We start from the raw sequence: 18456 nt of genomic DNA, 5'->3' as shown, positions 1-18456 counted from the left end.
CGTGGTCGTGTCGACAGAGAATCCAAGCCAGATGGCGATGGCGAAAGAGAGGTTGTGAATTGTAGAATTGTGTTTGCTAACTGGTGCTAGCTTCGTGGCAGTGGCGCTAGCTGCGCTAGCCGCAAGCTAGCTGTGAGGATCAGAAGCAGTGGCTCAGGGATTACGGCAGGAATCCGGCGTTGTTGTCGAGAGACAGTCCGATGCTGGTAAATTGGTGAGTAATATCCAGGCTAATAACAGGGCTGGTGTCTGTGCAGAAGGTAAAAGCTACTAGCAGCGGCAAAAAAAATGGCTAAATTAGCTTGTAGCTGGTATTGTAGCCCAAGAATTCGCTGGTAGACCTCTTCAGCTAGCCGGCAGATGGGCCTAGCTCGAGGCTAGCTCAAGGCTAACTGGTGCTTGCTTCGGGACAGAGGTGTTAGCCAGTAGTAGCCACTCGGTTGCAGCTAGCTAGCTGTGATGATACGGTGTAATTGTCCAGAGCTTGCGTCAGGAATCCGGTGATGTGGTAGAGAAAAAGCAGTCCTATATGCTCTGGGTTGATATCACGCTTGCAGACTGGCAGGTATTGGCCCGGTATTGAAGCTGGCTGTGTCCGAGTTGAGGGTGAAGACCGCAGCAATGGCTAACTGACTACTAGCTAGTAGCTAGTTATCTGGCTAGCTTCTGATTGGGGTTACGGTTCTAAAGTATAAAAAAATAGCAGGTCCGTACCACATTGGGTGAGGCGGAATGTAGGAATGTATATTCAGTTCCTAGATGGAAAGTGAAATTAAAATATATACGAAATGTATACGAAAAATACGAAGACTATTTACACGGGACAGGACAAAACAAAGACTCGTCCGACTGCTACGCCATCTTGGATTCAAACATGGGACCAACACTTTACATGTTGCATTTATATATTTTTTCCATATACTATGGTTAAAGAGGAGACATGGAGAGGAGTAGGAGGTGCTCAACCAATGTGAGACGAGATGCAACCAAAATTCATCAGAGCATTTTGAGGGAAAAGGCTCAATTCTCGCTCACAATAGAAATCTTGATGCTTTATTCTTCTGATTGACATTAAAATCATGTTTCGGCTTTCAGAACTAAATAGAGCTCTAATTCAGGTTAGTGTCAGCTTGTTGAAGTGATAAAAACATTTTGGATTGCCCATAGACCCATGCAGACTCATGCCCCCTGATAATACAGAAAATCATTGAGGAGTAAATATTTAGTCTCGGGTACCCCTATTACCTTTTGTGTGTGGATTATCTTCAGAGTCATGAAATATTGATGTGAAAACTTAGCAGTGACTTATTGGCAGATGCAGAGCCAGGCCAGGGCAACCTGTCCTCTAGCAAGAGTTGTCTCTCTTCGTTGGTTTTGTGCGCTTATTTGCTCCATTTAGAATTGTTTTACCATTGTGCTGTAGGATAGGATTGTATTGTGAATACACTGTGAAAAGCATTTTTCAGTTTTGAACAAAAAACACCAGGTGGCGCTATGCACTCAAATACAACTCTCCTTAGCTCATGCTGCATTACATGGTTAGTTTATTCAGGGTGTTTTCACATATAGTCCTCTTAAACTGATCTCAGTCCTCTTTAGCCTCTTTCGCCAGTCCACTTCACCTATTTTCTGGTCCGAGTCCTCTTTGCATTCACATTACTATGTTTAGAAAGGAACCAAGATATTTGTCCAACATTCACTCAGTGCGCTGTGGGATTTACAAAGTGCAGGACAAGCCATTCCATCAGAATATGTTATCAAATCCAAAAATCTAATGATATTTGTCACATGCGCCAAATACAACAGGTGTAGAATGCTTACTTACAAGCCCTTAACCTACATTGCAGTTCAAGAAATAGAGTTAAGAAAATATTTACTAAATAAACAAAAGTTTTAAAAAATTAATAAAAAAGTTAAACAAGAAAATTACAAAGCAATAACGAGGCTACTGTATATACAGGGGGTACCGGTACTGAGTCAATGTTTGGGGGTACAGGTTAGTCGAGGTAATTTGTAAAGTGACCATGCATAGATCATAAACAGCGAGGGGGGGTCAATGTACATTTTCCAGGTGGCCATTTGATTAATTGTTCAGCAGTCTTATGGCTTGGGGGTAGAAGCTGTTAAGGAGCCTTTTGGTCCTAGATCTGGCGCTCCAGTACTGCTTGCCGTGAGGTAGCAGAGAGAACAGTCTATGACTAGGGTGACTGGAGTCTTTTTTGGCCTTCCTCTGACATGTCCTGGATGTCAGGAAGCTTGGCCCCAGTGATGTACTGGGGCTTATGCTCTACCCTCTGTAGCGCCTTATGGTCAGATGCCGAACAGTTGCCATACCAGGTGATGGTGCAACCGGTCAGGATGCTCTCGATGGTGCAGCTGTAGAACTTCTTGAGTATCTGGAGACTAGAAAATACCAACATATTTCAAACAGACCACCATAGTCCCTGTTCCCAAGAACACTAAGGTAACCTGCCTAAATGACTACTGACTACTGACCCGTAGCACTCATGTCTGCAGCCATGAAGTGCTTTGAAAGGCTGGTCATGGCTCACATCAACACCATTATCCCAGAAACCCTAGACCCACTCCAATTTGCATACCGACCCAACAGATTCAAGGATGATGCAATCTCTATTGCACTCCACACTGCCCTTTCCCACCTGGACAAAAGGAACACCTATGTGAGAATGCTATTCATTGACTAAAGCTCAACATCATAGTGCCCTCAAAGCTCATCACTAAGCTAAGGACCCTGGGACTAAACACCTCCCTCTGCAACTGGATCCTGGACTTCCTGACGGGACGCCCCCAGGTGGTAAGGGTAGGTAACAACACATCCGCCACGCTGATCCTCAACACGGGGGCCCTTCAGGGGTGCGTACTCAGTCCCCTTCTGTACTCCCTGTTCACTCATGACTGCATGGCCAGGTATGACTCCAACACCATCATCAAGTTTGCCGATGACGCGACAGTGGTAGGCCTGATCACCAACAATGATGAGACAGCCTATAGGGAGGAGGTCAGAGACCTGGATGTGTGGTGCCAGGACAACAACCTCTCCCTCAACGTGATCAAGACAAAGGAGATGATTGTGGACTACAGGAAAAGGAGGACCGAGCACACCCCCATTCTCATCGACAGGGCTGTAGTGGAGCAGGTTGAGAGCTTTAAGTTCCTGGTCCAAACACACTAAGACAGTTGTGAAGAGGGCATGACAAAGCCTATTCCAGATTTGGCATGGGTCCTCAGATCCTCAAAAGGTTCTACAGCTGCACCATCGAGAGTATCTTGACTTGCATCAATGGCAACTGCTCAGCCTCTGACCGCAAGGCACTACAGAGGGTAGTGCGTACGGCCCAGTGCATCACTGGGGCCAAGCTTCCCGCCATCCAGGACCTCTATTCCAGGCAGTGTCAGAGGAAGGCCCTAAAAATTGTCAAAGACTCCAGCCACCCTATTATAGACTGTTCAGTCTGCAACCGCACGGCAAGCGGTACTGGAGCGCCAAGTCTAGGTCCAAAAGGCTTCTTAACAGCTTCTACCCCCAAGCCATAAGACTCCTGAACAGCTACTCAAAGGGCTACCCAGAACCCTCTTTTATGCTGCTGCTACTCTGTTTATTATCTATGCATAGTCACTTTAACTCTACCTACATGTACATATTACCTCAATTACCTTGACTAACTGGTGCCCCCCCCACATTGACTCTGTACTGGTACCCCCTGTATATAGCCTTGCTATTGTTATTTTACTGCTGCTGTTTAATTATTTGTTTAAAAAATATATATGTTTTTAAAGCATTGTTGGTTAAGGGCTTGTAAGTATGCATTTCACTGTAAGGGTACACCTGTTGTGTTCGGCGCATGTGACAAATAAAATTTTATTTTATTTGAACCATGCCAAATCTTTTCAGTCTCCTGAAGGGAAAATGTGTTGTCATGCCCTCTTCACAACTGTCTTGGTGTGTTTGGACAATGATAGTTTGTTGGTGATGTGGACACCAAGGAACTTGAAACTCTCGACACACACCACTACAGCCCTGTCGATGTTAATGGAGCCCTGTTCGGCCTCCTTTTCCTGTAGTCCACGATCAGCTAGATATACCATATACCTACGTACAATTTGTAAGCTAATAGATTGCATTTAGTTCAAATATGAGACATAACCATTGTAATCATAAGATACTATTGAAATGCTAATAACATTGGTAACAAATAAATAGCAGAAGAATAACTGCAGATTAAATAATGCTGTAACTGAAAATTGTGCATCTAATGTAGGTTACAGCCTCTTTAAGAGCTAGAATATATTTTCGACCCTATGTTGTAATTCTCATCAAATATGTTGTTGTCTTCTCTCACTATTCAAACCCCACTATCGAATAAACAGTTTATGAAGCTCTCTTAGTCTATAGATCACATATTGCAGACAAATAATCTGAACTAAAAACTCCACACATATTTAGGCATTTCTGTGCATCATTGACAATCGCTAATCAAAATCCAAAAACAGCACACGTTTTTTCCACAAATATGCACATCATTTTCTATTTTTTGTGGCACCAATGTAAGGGGCTATGGCAGGGGAAACGGTGTTGCAGTATTCTACTGTGTGGTGCAGGAATAATGACAATCGAAACTGGAGAGTTTTGTGTTCACATTGCCCTAAAAAAGGGAACCGTACTGAGACGGCCTCAGTTCAGTCAGCTCTTTTGAGGAGTCTGTGTTCCTTTGGAGTGTTCACACTGCACACAAAAAATTAAGCAAACCACACTGAGTTCAAAGATATTGGCTGAAAGGGACCAAGTGTGAACACACCCTTAGACATAACTAAAGTAATTAAGGCCAACTAACACAACACATTGTCAACAACATGCCGTTTAATCAAATGAAAACATGTTCCTTTAAAAGTACTTGGGTAAATATGAACAAAAAAATCGAAATGGTTATTTATCCACCAAGGAGTTACACAATCATCACACCAGGGGGTGCTATGGTTATAAGAATGTAATGGACACCTACCACTCCTGACCAGTAAACAGATTTTTAATTTCAGAATTGGTTAAAATTAGGGTTAGGGTTAAAGCAAAACTCCATTCAACTATCTTTTGGTATTTTTTTCATTAGTCCACTGTTGATATAGTCCCAAATTTGTTTGCTTGTCAACAGTCAAGTTTTCAAGATATTTGACTTTCAAGAAGAAAAGTGTCACTGGCCACATCATCATGATGATGCAAAATAAGCTTAGTGTTAAGGTAAGGGTCAGTTTTAGATTTTGGTTGGACGTTTTGCAGGTCAGTAGTGTCCTGGTAGTCTCCATTGATTACCATGGTTACAAGACCTCTGCCACAAGTATAGACGTTGACATGCACAAAGGAGCATTTTAAACAAAAAGCAGACAACTAATTTCCTTGTTTATGCTGTCGGCGAGCGAGTCACTCACACGAAGAACAAAAGCTCCACTGCTATGTTTTTTACATAATCAATCTCCCTTGAAATGTTGGCACTCTTTGTCATGCATTGTTTAAGTGGCTTATAGACTACGTCCGAAGTGGAACCCTATTCCATATATAGTGCACTACTTTTGACCAGGGTCTATAGGGCTCTGGTCAAAAGTAGTGCACTATAAAGGGAATAGGGTGCCATTTGGGACATACGCCGTGTTTTGTTTGTCTATGAGTCAGACAGGCTTTCCCCCAGAACTAGTTAGAGCCTGCAGGTAAGAGACCAAACGGTGTAACTAATACTGAGAAATCATGTAAAACATACACACAGCAATCATCTGTGTCAGTCCTCAAAGACTAAACTTCACACTTGGTCCTCAATACCAACAAGACCAAAGAGATGTGCATAGACTTCAGGAAGCATACAACACCTACCTCTGCGACACCTATCAGAGGTCAGAATATAGAAATTGTAGAGGAATACAAATATCTGGGTGTCCTTTTGGACAATAAGCTTCTGTGGAGTAAATGTATAGACCTGATCAACAAAAAGAGTCAACAGAGACTGTACTTTATCAAAAAACTGGTATCTTTTAATGTAGACTGTACTATATTGACTCTGTTTTACAAATCTTTTATTGAGAGTATTTAAACTTTTTGTATTGTTTGTTGGTTTGGCATTGCCACTCAGCCAGAGTAATATGTTGAGAAGGATTATTACCACAGCAAGCAAGGTACTTGGAGTCAAACAGACAAGCCTGGATGAGATCTTTAAGGTCAGCGCCCTCCGTAAGGCTCACAAAATCATTTTAGACCCAAGCCACCCCCTGTACCTGGACTTTGAACTACTCCCCTCTGGGTGCAGGTATAGGGCACCGCTCAGCAGGAAAAACACAACTAGACAATCATTTGTGCCAGGTGTGATATCCCTCCTAAATAGCTCGGGCTAATGTTCCTATCGACTCCGTAAGGCCAGCAGGCTAGTCTTTAAAAAAAAATAATGTTTTATTTCATTATTTATTATATAAAAAATATTGGTATGTAACTGTTATGAAAGTTGTTTTGTCAATTTTGTTTTGTATTTAAACGCCACTTTAAATGTGTACATGACAATGCAACAAAATTTCCCCATGGGGACAATAAAGTCAGTAAGTAAGTAAACTAGACGTAAACGTACTGTTATATTACCCAATGATATTGCAACACCTTCCTGATTAAATATTGGCAGTTTGCCTATTGACTGTAAAAATCAGTATAGCTAGAGCAAGAATGATGGGTCGTTCTAAAGTCAGATGTCAAGAGTATCTTTTCCCCTTGCTGTCTTTCTCAGGTTAGAAGTATGTCAGGCCAGGTACATGATGATCATCTCTTGACAGCTCCATCAGTTACCATCTCTGGTCAGCTGTACATGATCCCTTGTTAACAGATTGACATGAGAGGCTTAAACAATCACATCCCACTTAACTCACAGGTGTGTCTCTCATGCTACAGTATATGGTCCTGCACCAAGCGTGTTTCAGGTAAACTACAGTTAGCCTATAGATACATCAAATGCATTGAGTCTCATTCAGATGATGTCAGTCAATTTCCGTCCTATTTTAGAAAGCCCAGTCCCTATAAGACTTAGTCCCTATAGTCCACAGTGAGCAGAAAAGAGAATAACAGACTTTGCAGGGCTTTATGAAGCTTTACTCTTTCTGGCAGAAGATGCCTTTGTGGCTTTGAACATTAAGGCATGATTTGGATGGGGTGACACAGCAGCTGGTGGTAATAAAGAGCTGTCTAACCCCTGATCACTGCAGTGCAGGTGTACTGACTTTAAGGATTTCTCAGACAGATTCCCATTTGGCGGACACCAAGGAAAGTTGAGAGCTCCTAATATGCTGTGTGAATGCCAAATGTGGTGTTGTGAATGGTACTTATGGGTCAATGAAATGTATCATCTTGTATAACAACTGCAGTTTTCCCGTATGATTTATAGGCTTGTATTGATTTATTGTGAAATACTGGAACAGATTAATTTGCATACACTGTTGTAGAAAGACTGAAAGAATCAGTAGTCATGAGTTATTTCCATCTCCGCGATACAGAAAACCGTAACACTTGTCTGGTGTAGCAAGCACTGCCATTTTATGATGAATACATAAACAAGAGACAACAGTTCCAAAGTGTTTCCCAGAAAACACATTGTTCACACTGTCACGCCCTGATCTGTTTCACCTGTCTTTGTGATCGTCTCCACCCACCTCCAGGTGTCTCCTGTTTTCCCCATTAGTCCCCGGCGTATTTATCCCTGTGTTTCCTGTCTCTCTGTGCCAGTCCGTCTTGTTTTGCCAAGTAAACCAGCGTTTCTCCTAGCTCCTATTTATCCCAGTCTCTGTTTTCTCCTAGCCCTCCTGGTTTTGACCCTTGCCTGTCCTGATGATGTATCCGCCTGCCTGACCACTCTGCCTGTCCTGACCTCGAGCCTGCCTATCGCCTGGTACTGTTTGGACTCTGACCTGGTTTATGAACGCTCGCCTGTCCCCGACCTGCCTTTTTGGTATAATAAATATCGGAGCTCAACCATCTGCCTCCTGTGTCTGCATATGGGTCTCGCCTTGTGCCCTTATACACAAAGCCTTTTAATATCGTAGACTGAAATAATCTGGGGAAAATGTAAGAAATTTGTTTACTATTACTATTCCTTTTCTTGTCACTTTCAGGACCGTGAAAGCAGAGCTGCCAGAGATCACTCAGTATGCACACTACTGGTTAAAATTTTCAGAACACCTCATTCAAGAGTTTTTATTTTTACTATTTTCTACATTGTAGAATAATAGTGAGCACATCAACTATGAAATAACACATATGGAATCATGTAGTAACCAAAAAAGTGTTAAACAAATCAAAATATATTTGAGATTCTTCAAATAGCTGCCCTTTGCCTTGATGACAGCTTTGCACACGCTTGGCATTCTCTCAACCAGCTTCACCTGGAATGCTTTTCCAACAGTCTTGAAGGAGTTCCCACATATGCTGAGCACTTGTTGGCTGCTTTTCCTTCACTGTGTAGTCTGACTCATCTCAAACCATCTGAATTTGGTTGAGGTCAGGGGATTGTGGAGGCCAGGTCATCTGATGCAGTACTCCATCACTCTCCTTTTGGGTCAAATAGCCCTTACACAGCCTGGAGGTGTGTTGGGTCATTGTCCTGCTGAAAAACAAATTATAGTCCCACTAAGCCCAAACCAGATGGGATGGTGTATTGTGGCAGAATGCTGTGGTAGCCATGCTGGTTAAGTGTGTCTTAATCTAAATAAATCATTGTCACCAGCAAAGCACACCCACACCATAACTTCCTCCTCCATGCTTCACTGTGAGAAATACACATGCGGAGATCATCCGTTCACCCACACTGTGTTTCACAAAGACAAAAATCAAACATTTGGACTCATCAGACCAAAGGACACATTTCCACAGGTCTAATGTCCATTGCTTGTGTTTCTTGGCCTAAGCAAGTCTCTTCTTCTTATTGGTGTCCTTTAGTAGTGGTTTCTTTGCAGCAATTCGACCATGAAGGCCTGATTCACACAGTCTCCTCTGAACAGTTGATGTTGAGATGTGTCTGTTACTCTGTGAAGCATTTATTTGTGCTGCAATTTCTGAGACTGGTAACGTAAACTCGTACATCGCCTTGGTCCGTACAATTTACCTTATTTTAGCGCCCCAAAAACGTAATACTTCCAGATCAACTGTAATTTCAATACCATTGTAAAGCACAATTTCTCCCCTTTCCAACAGAATTCATGCCGAGACCTTCACGCTGCCCGTTTCTGCATAATTCAAGAAGGCAATGAGCTCCTTCGGGTCTTTTTAAAAATGGCGGGTGGGGAAGCGAAACTAATGCGTTATAGTGAGAAGGACAGATGTCGTGTGGGAAAATTGCTTTTTTCACTCGAACTGTCCAACTTATCACCTTATTGCCTCTAAAATGTAAATAAAACACTATAAAGAGTTTATATAATGTGTCATTACATACCTATTTGAAGGTTTGTGTCGAATTTGAATCCGGTTTTTAGGGCGGTGCTAAAGTGATCTTAGAAGTAAACAGCGGCTTTGAGAATGAGGATCGCATGCAATGATGACGAAAAAATGACTAGGTATCCCCCCCTTACCCCTGTCACTGTCCATTTCTTGTTTTTAAACGATGAGAGAAGTGCTAAACCTGGTGGAGAGAGATTGTAAGACAGAAATAGTTACTTTATGCGTGCTGTACGTTACAACATGACATGTCAAGATGTAACGGAGGGTCATTTGTTTTCAACTTTTCTCCAATACTATAGACCCATTACCATGTCGATCAACGCTTGAATAGAAACCTAGTTCACACCCCTGATTTTGAAGTCAACACCGTCGCTACAGTCCCATTAGTTTTCTTTGTAGCCTTGTTTGAATGTCGCGGTTACGCACATTTGTACGGAATGGGGTGAGTTTACGTTAACTCTCTAATGAACTTATCCTCTGCAGCAGAGGTAACTCTGGGTCTTCCATTCCTGTGGCAGTCCTTGATGGTTTTTGCGACTGCACTTGAAGAAACTTTCAAAGTTCTTGAAATGTTCCGTATTGACTGATCTTTACTTATTTGAGCTGTTCTTGCTATAATATGGACTTGGTATTTAACCTGTTAGTGTGTAGGGGGAGCCATTTTCACTTTGGGAAAAAATCGTGCCCAATTTAAACGGCCTCGTACTCTATTCTAGATCGTACAATATGCATATTATTATTACTATTGGATAGAAAACACTCAAGTTTCTAAAACTGTTTGAATTATATCTGTGAGTAAAACAGAACTCATTTGGCAGCAAACTTCCAGACAGGAAGTGAAAAATCTGAAAACGATGCTCTGTTCCAGGGCCTGCCTATTCAATTGTATAATTTCTATGGATTTGCATACACTGCATACGCCTTCCACCTAGATGTCAACAGGCAGTGGAAGGTGGAATGGGGTGTCTAGCTTGATCTGAGGTCAAACAAGAGCTCTTGGAATGACGTGACCACAACTTCCTTTCTCTACCTAGGCGCGGGAAGGACATCAGCATTGGCTTCTGAAAAGCGGTATAGACAGCTAATATCTCCGGCTTTGTTTTTATTTGATACATATTAGAAAAACATCATAAAGTAGGTTTTTTCAACCGAGTTTCATCAGTTTATTTAACGTTTAATGGGTCTTTTGGAGTTTTCCGTTCTATGCGTCGAGAGGAGATGGACATGTTCGCGCCACATGGCTAGCTAAGGTTGCTAATTCGACAGGAGAGAAGGACATTCTAAAACCAAACAACGATTTATTCTGGACCTAGGACTCCTTGTACAAGATTCTGATGGAAGCTCATCAAAAGTAAGAACAATTTATGATGTTATTTCGTATTTCTGTGGAAAATGTTTAGTCCTATTCTCCGCACTTTTTGCGGGCGCTGTCTCGCTATAACGTAAGCTGTTTGTTATGGTAAAGTTAATTTTAAAAATCTAACACGGCGGTTGCATTAAGAACTAGTGTATCTTTCATTTGCTATCCAACATGTATTTTTTAGTAAAGTTTATGATGAGTTATTTGGTCAGATTAGGTGAGTGACAGAAATATATCTGGACATTCTGTGAAAAAGTTACTACATTTTCACAATGTATAACCACGGTTTTCAGCTCTAAATATGCACATTTTCGAACAAAACATAAATGTTTTGTGTAACATGATGTTATAAGACTGTCATCTGATGAAGTTGGTCAAGGTTAGTGATTTATTTTATATTTATTGCTGGTTTTTGCGAATGCTATCTTTGCGGTGAATGAATGCGGTTGTGTGTTTGGCTATTGTGGTAAGCTAATATAATGCTATATTGTGTTTCGCTGTAAAACACTTAAAAAAATCGGAAATATTGGCTGGATTCACAAGATGTTTATCTTTCATTTGCCCTACACCATGTATTTTTCATAAATGTTTTATGATGAGTATTTAGGTATTTCACGTTGCTCTCTGTAATTATTCTGGCTGCTTCGGTGCTATTTGTGATTGTAGCTGCAATGTAAAACTATGATCTATACCTCAAATATGCAACTTTTTCGAACAAAACATAAATGTATTGTGTAACATGTTATAAGACTGTCATCTGATGAAGTTGTTTCTTGGTTAGTGACTAATTATATCTATATTTTATCGGTTTTTTGAAAGCTACCTATGCGGTGGATAAATAGCGTTGTGTGTTTGGCTATTGTGGTGAGCTAACATAAATATATATTGTGTTTTCGCTGTAAAACATTTTAAAAATTGGACATGTTGGCTGGATTCACAAGATGTTTATCTTTCATTTGCTGTATTGGACTTGTTTTACCTTTTGTCAATAGGGGGAGCTGTTAGCACTATTTTATTTTTTACATTTCCAAATTAAACTGCCTCTTACTCAATTCTTGCTCGTACAATATGCATATTATTATTACTATTGGATAGAAAACAATCTCTAGTTTCTAAAACCGTTTGAATTATGTCTGTGGGTGAACCAGAACTCTTTCTACAGCGAAAATCATGACAGGACATGCGAAGGTCAGAAAACTAGGCTCTGTTCTCAGATCAGTTTAAAGCTCTGTGTGTGCCCTATGGGTCGAAATGAACTGCACCCGCCTTCCCCTGGATGTCAGTAACCAATGAGAAGTGGAATGGAGTCTCTACGTATTTCTCAGAGTTTATAAAAGGCCATGGAGTGACATGTCCGTTCTTTTGGACGCTCGTCAAGGCGCAAGAGAGGACATCAGAATGGCATGCTCAAAAGCTCTCGTTATCGGCATAAGATATATCCATCTGTGATTTAATTCGATATAGGTGTTAGAAACATCATAACAAAGTTATTTTAAACCGATTTATATCAGTTTATGCGAGTATATTGCTATTTTCGGAATTTTCGTAGTATTGCGCTTTGAGGATTTGGACATGTGTGTGCCACGTAGCTATTGTTAGCTGCTAGTTCCGAAGTTGAAGAGGACGTTTTACAACAAAGCAACGATTCTTTTGGACAAAGGACAACTTGCCCAAGATTCTGATGGAAGCTCGTCCAAAAGTAAGAGCTATTTATGATTTTATTCCGTATTTATGTGGAAAAATGTAAACGCATTTGTCGGCCATTATTGCGGCACTAGTCTGGCTGTAACGCACACTGTATGTCTAGTAACGTTAATTTTAAAAATCTAACTCAGCGGTTGCATTAATAACTAATGCATCTTTCATTAGCTGTCCAACCTGTATTTTTTTAGTCAATCTAATCGATAAATAATCGTAAACTTAGGTGCCTTTTCAAGATGGCGCCGGCCAGAATGCATGCCATGTTTTGACTGATTACATTGCATAACCACGATTTGTGATGCTAAATATGCACATTTTCGAACAAACTCTATATGCATTGTGTAATATGATGTTACAGGACTGTCATCTGAAGAATTCTGAGAAGGTTAGTGAAAAATGTAATATATTTTGGTGGTGATAACGTTATCGCTCTTTTTGCCTTGAATCAATGCTGGGGTGATGTTAGCTCATGTGGTATGCTAATATAACGATATATTGTGTTTTCGCTGTAAAACACTTAGAAAATCTGAAATATTGTCTGGATTCACAAGATCTGTGTCTTTCAATTGCTGTACGCTGTGTATTTTTAAGAAATGTTTTATGATGAGTAATTAGGTAATACACGTTGCTCTCTGTAGTTATTCTAGTCGCTTTGGTGAGTTTTGTGATAGTGGCTGCAATGGTAAACTATGATTTATACCTGAAAAATGCACATTTTTCTAAAAAAACATATGCTATACCATAAATATGTTATCAGACTGTCATCTTATGAAGTTGTTTCTTGGTTAGTGGCTATATATATCTTTATTTAGTCGAATTAGTGATAGCTACTGATGGAGTAAAAAACTGGTGGAGTAAAAAAAGTGGTGTCTTTTGCTAACGTGGTTAGCTAATAGATTTACATATTGTGTCTTCCCTGTAAAACATTTAAAAAATCCGAAATGATGGCTGGATTCACAAGAAGTGTATCTTTCATCTGGTGTCTTGGACTTGTGATTTAATGATATTTAGATGCTAGTATTTACTTGTGACGCTATGCTAGGCTATGCTAGTCAGCTTTTTTACTGTGGGGGGTGCTCCCGGATCCGGGTTTGGGAGGAACTAGAAGTTAATGTGTGGAAGTTAAATATTTCTAAAAAATATTTTTTGAATTTCGCGCTCCGAAGGCAGCGGAATGTTGTGGGTGTTCCGCTAGCGGAACCCCGGGGCGAGAAAGGTTAACCAAATAGGGCTATCTTCTGTATACCCCCCTACCTTGTCACAACACAACTGATTGGCTCAAACGCATTAAGAAGGAAAGAAATTTCACAAATTAATTAATTAAAAGGCACACTTGTTAATTGAAATCCATTTCAGGTGACTACCTCATGAAGCTGGTGGAGAGAATGCCAAGAGTGTGTAAAGCTGTCATCAAGGTAAAGAGTGGCTACTTTGAAGAATCTCAAATATAAAATATTTTGACTTGTTTAACACTTTTTTGGTTACTACATGATTCCATATATTGTTATTTCATAGTTTTGATGTCTTCACTATTATTCTACAATGTAGAAAATAGTAAAATAAATAAAAACCCTTGAATGAGTAGGTGTTCTAAAACTTTTGACCAGTAGTGTATGTTTTTCTTTTCCATTTTCTATAAAATAAAAAGGCACACAAACATGTTTTGTATAAAATAAAGAGGCATACGAACATGTTTTGTATAAAATAAAGAGGCATACTGTCACGTTCCTGACCTGTTTTCTGTTGTTTTGTATGTGTTTGATGGTCAGGGCGTGAGTTTTGGGTGGGCAGTCTATGTTTTCTGTTTCTATGTTGGTTTTGGGTTGCCTGGTATGGCTCTCAATTAGAGGCAGGTGTTTGACGTTTCCTCTGATTGAGAGTCATATTAAGGTAGGTTGTTCTCACTGTTTGTTTGTGGGTGATTGTCTCCTGTGTCAGTATGTTACGCCACACGGGACTGTTCCGGTTTTTGTTTGTTTGTTTGTTTGTTCGTTCGTTTTATGTAGTCTGTTTCCTGGTTCATGCGTTCTTCACGTTGTATGTAAGTTCGGGTCCAGGTCTGTCTACATTCGTTTATTTGTTTATAATTATTCAAGTGTTCGTCGTGTTCTTCAGTTTTGTTTATTAAATCATTATGTATTCACAACCCGCTGCAGTTTGGTCGAATCACTACTCCTCCTCTTCGTATGAAGAGGAGGAGGAAGCCCGTTACAGAATCACCCACCAAACCCAGATCAAGCAGCGGGTTAACGGACAGCGCACGAAGCAGGATTTATGGTCTTGGGAGGAAATCATGGAAGGAAAAGGACCATGGGCTAAAGTTGAGGTGAATCGCCGCCCATGGGAACAGCTGGAGGCAGCTCGGAGAGCGGAGGAAACCGGAGAGAGGAACCGGCGTTACGAGGGGACGCGTCTAGCACGGAAGCCCGAAAAGCCCGCAAGTACAACCCAAAAATTTCTTGGGGGGGGGATAAGAGGTAGTGGGTCTAGGGCAGGTAGGAGACCTGCGCCCACTTCCCAGGCTAACCGTGGAGAGCGGGAGTACGGGCAGACACCGTGTTACGCAGTAGAGCGCACGGTGTCTCCTGTAGGTGTGCATAGCCCGGTGCGGGTTATTCCACCTCCCCGCACTGGTAGGGCTAGATTGAGCATTGAGCCAAGTGCCATGAAGCCGGCTCTACATATCTAGCCACCAGTACGTCTCCTTGGGCCGGCTTACATGGCACCAGCCTTACGCATGGTGTCCCCGGTTCGCCTACATAGCCCGGTGCGGGTTATTCCACCTCCCCGCACTGGTCAGGCGACGGGGAGCATACAACCAGGTAAGGTTGGGCAGGTTCAGTGCTCAAGGGAGCCAGTACGCCTACACGGTCCGGTATTTCCGGCGCTACCTCCCCGCCCCAGCCCAGTACCACCAGTGCCTACACCACGCACCAGGCATCCGGTGCGTTTCCAGAGCCCTGTTCCTCCTTCACGCACTCTCCCTATGGTGCGTGTCTCCAGCCCAGTGCCTCCAGTTCCGGCACCACGCACTAAGCCACCTGTGCGTCTCCAGAGCCCTGTACGATCTGTTCCTTCTCCCCGCACTCGCCCTGAGGTGCGTGCCCTCAGCCCGGTACCTCCAGTTCCGGTACCACGCACCAGGCCTATAGTGCGCTTCGAGAGGTCAGTGTGCCCTGTCCCTGCTCCCCGCACTAGCCTTGAAGTGCGTGCCGTCATCCCGGTACCTCCAGTTCCGGCACCACGCACCAGGCCTACTGTGCGCCTCAGCAGGGCAGAGTCGGCCGTCTGCCCAACGCCTTCTGCACTGCCTGTCTGCCCAGCTCCGTCTGAGCCATCTGTCTGCCCAGCGCCGTCTGAGCCATCTGTCTGCCCAGCGCCGTCTGAGCCATCTGTCTGCCCAGCGCCGTCTGAGCCATCTGTCTGCCCAGCGCCGTCTGAGCCATCTGTCTGCCCAGCGCCGTCTGAGCCATTTGTCTGCCCAGCGCCGTCTGAGCCATCCGTCTGCCCAGCGCCTTCTGAGCCATCCGTCTGCCCAGCGCCTTCTGAGCCATCCGTCTGCCCAGCGCCTTCTGAGCCATCCGTCTGCCCAGCGCCTTCTGAGCCATCCGTCTGCCCAGCGCCTTCTGAGCCGCCCGTCTGTCCCGAGCCATTAGAGCCGCCCGTCTGTCCCGAGCCATTAGAGCCGTCCGTCAGTCAGGAGCTGCCAGAGCCGCCAGCCAGTCAGGAGCTGCCAGAGCCGCCAGCCAGTCAGGAGCTGCCAGAGCCGCCAGCCAGTCAGGAGCTGCCAGAGCCGCCAGCCAGTCAGGAGCTGCCAGAGCCGCCAGCCAGTCAGGAGCTGCCAGAGCCGCCAGCCAGTCAGGAGCTGCCAGAGCCGCCAGCCAGTCAGGAGCTGCATGAGCTGCCTTACAGTCATGAGCTGCCTTACGGTCATGAGCTGCCCTACAGTCATGAGCTGCCCTACAGTCATGAGCTGCCCTACAGTCATGAGCTGCCCTACAGTCATGAGCTGCCCTCCAGTCATGAGCTGCCCTCCAGTCATGAGCTGCCCTCCAGTCATGAGCTGCCCTCCAGTCATGAGCTGCCCTCCAGTCCGGAGCTGCCACCCAGTCCAGAGCTGCCAGTAGGACAGAGTTGTCCCTCTGTCCGGAGCTACCTCTCTGTCCGGAGCTACCTCTCTGTCCTGAGCTACCTCTCTGTCCGGAGCTACCTCTACAGTGGGGAGAACAAGTATTTGATACACTGCCGATTTTGCAGGTTTTCCTACTTACAAAGCATGTAGAGGTCTGTAATTTTTATCATAGGTACACTTCAACTGTGAGAGACGGAATCTAAAACAAAAATCCAGGAAATCACATTGTATGATTTTTAAGTAATTAATTTGCATTTTATTGCATGACATAAGTATTTGATACATCAGAAAAGCAGAACTTAATATTTGGTACAGAAACCTTTGTTTGCAATTACAGAGATCATACGTTTCCTGTAGTTCTTGACCAGGTTTGCACACACTGCAGCAGGGATTTTGGCCCACTCCTCCATACAGACCTTCTCCAGATCCTTCAGGTTTCGGGGCTGTCGCTGGGCAATACGGACTTTCAGCTCCCTCCAAAGATATTCTATTGGGTTCAGGTCTGGAGACTGGCTAGGCCACTCCAAGACCTTGAGATGCTTCTTACAGAGCCACTCCTTAGTTGCCCTGGCTGTGTGTTTCGGGTCGTTGTCTTGCTGGAAGACCCAGCCACGACCCATCTTCAATGCTCTTACTGAGGGAAGGAGGTTGTTGGCCAAGATCTCGCGATACATGGCCCCATCCATCCTCCCCTCAATACGGTGCAGTCGTCCTGTCCCCTTTGCAGAAAAGCATCCCCAAAGAATGATGTTTCCACCTCCATGCTTCACGGTTGGGATGGTGTTCTTAGAGTTGTACTCATCCTTCTTCTTCCTCCAAACACGGCGAGTGGAGTTTAGACCAAAAAGCTCTATTTTTGTCTCATCAGACCACATGACCTTCTCCCATTCCTCCTCTGGATCATCCAGATGGTCATTGGCAAACTTCAGACGGGCCTGGACATGCGCTGGCTTGAGCAGGGGGACCTTGCGTGCGCTGCAGGATTTTAATCCATGACGGCATAGTGTGTTACTAATGGTTTTCTTTGAGACTGTGGTCCCAGCTCTCTTCAGGTCATTGACCATGTCCTGCCGTGTAGTTCTGGGCTGATCCCTCACCTTCCTCATGATCATTGATGCCCCACGAGGTGAGATCTTGCATGGAGCCCCAGACCGAGGGTGATTGACCGTCAACTTCAACTTCTTCCATTTTCTAATAATTGCGCCAACAGTTGTTGCCTTCTCACCAAGCTGCTTGCCTATTGTCCTGTAGCCCATCCCAGCCTTGTGCAGGTCTACAATTTTATCCCTGATGTCCTTACACAGCTCTCTGGTCTTGGCCATTGTGGAGAGGTTGGAGTCTGTTTGATTGAGTGTGTGGACAGGTGTCTTTTATACAGGTAACGAGTTCAAACAGGTGCAGTTAATACAGGTAATGAGTGGAGAACAGGAGGGCTTCTTAAAGAAAAACTAACAGGTCTGTGAGAGCCGGAATTCTTACTGGTTGGTAGGTGATCAAATACTTATGTCATGCAATAAAATGCAAATAATTTCCTTAAAAATCATACAATGTGATTTCCTGGATTTTTGTTTTAGATTCCGTCTCTCACAGTTGAAGTGTACCTATGATAAAAATTACAGACCTCTACATGCTTTGTAAGTAGGAAAACCTGCAAAATCGGCAGTGTATCAAATACTTGTTCTCCCCACTGTATGTCCTGAGCTACCTCTCTGTCCTGAGCTACCTCTCTGTCCTGAGCTGTCTCCTCTATGTAGGGGGGGTCTTAGTGAAGGTTCCTGGACCAAATCAAATCAA

Source organism: Salvelinus alpinus, chromosome 27 (assembly GCF_045679555.1).
Source record: "Salvelinus alpinus chromosome 27, SLU_Salpinus.1, whole genome shotgun sequence".
NCBI lineage: Eukaryota > Metazoa > Chordata > Actinopteri > Salmoniformes > Salmonidae > Salvelinus > Salvelinus alpinus.
This window is presented reverse-complemented; position numbering follows the sequence as displayed.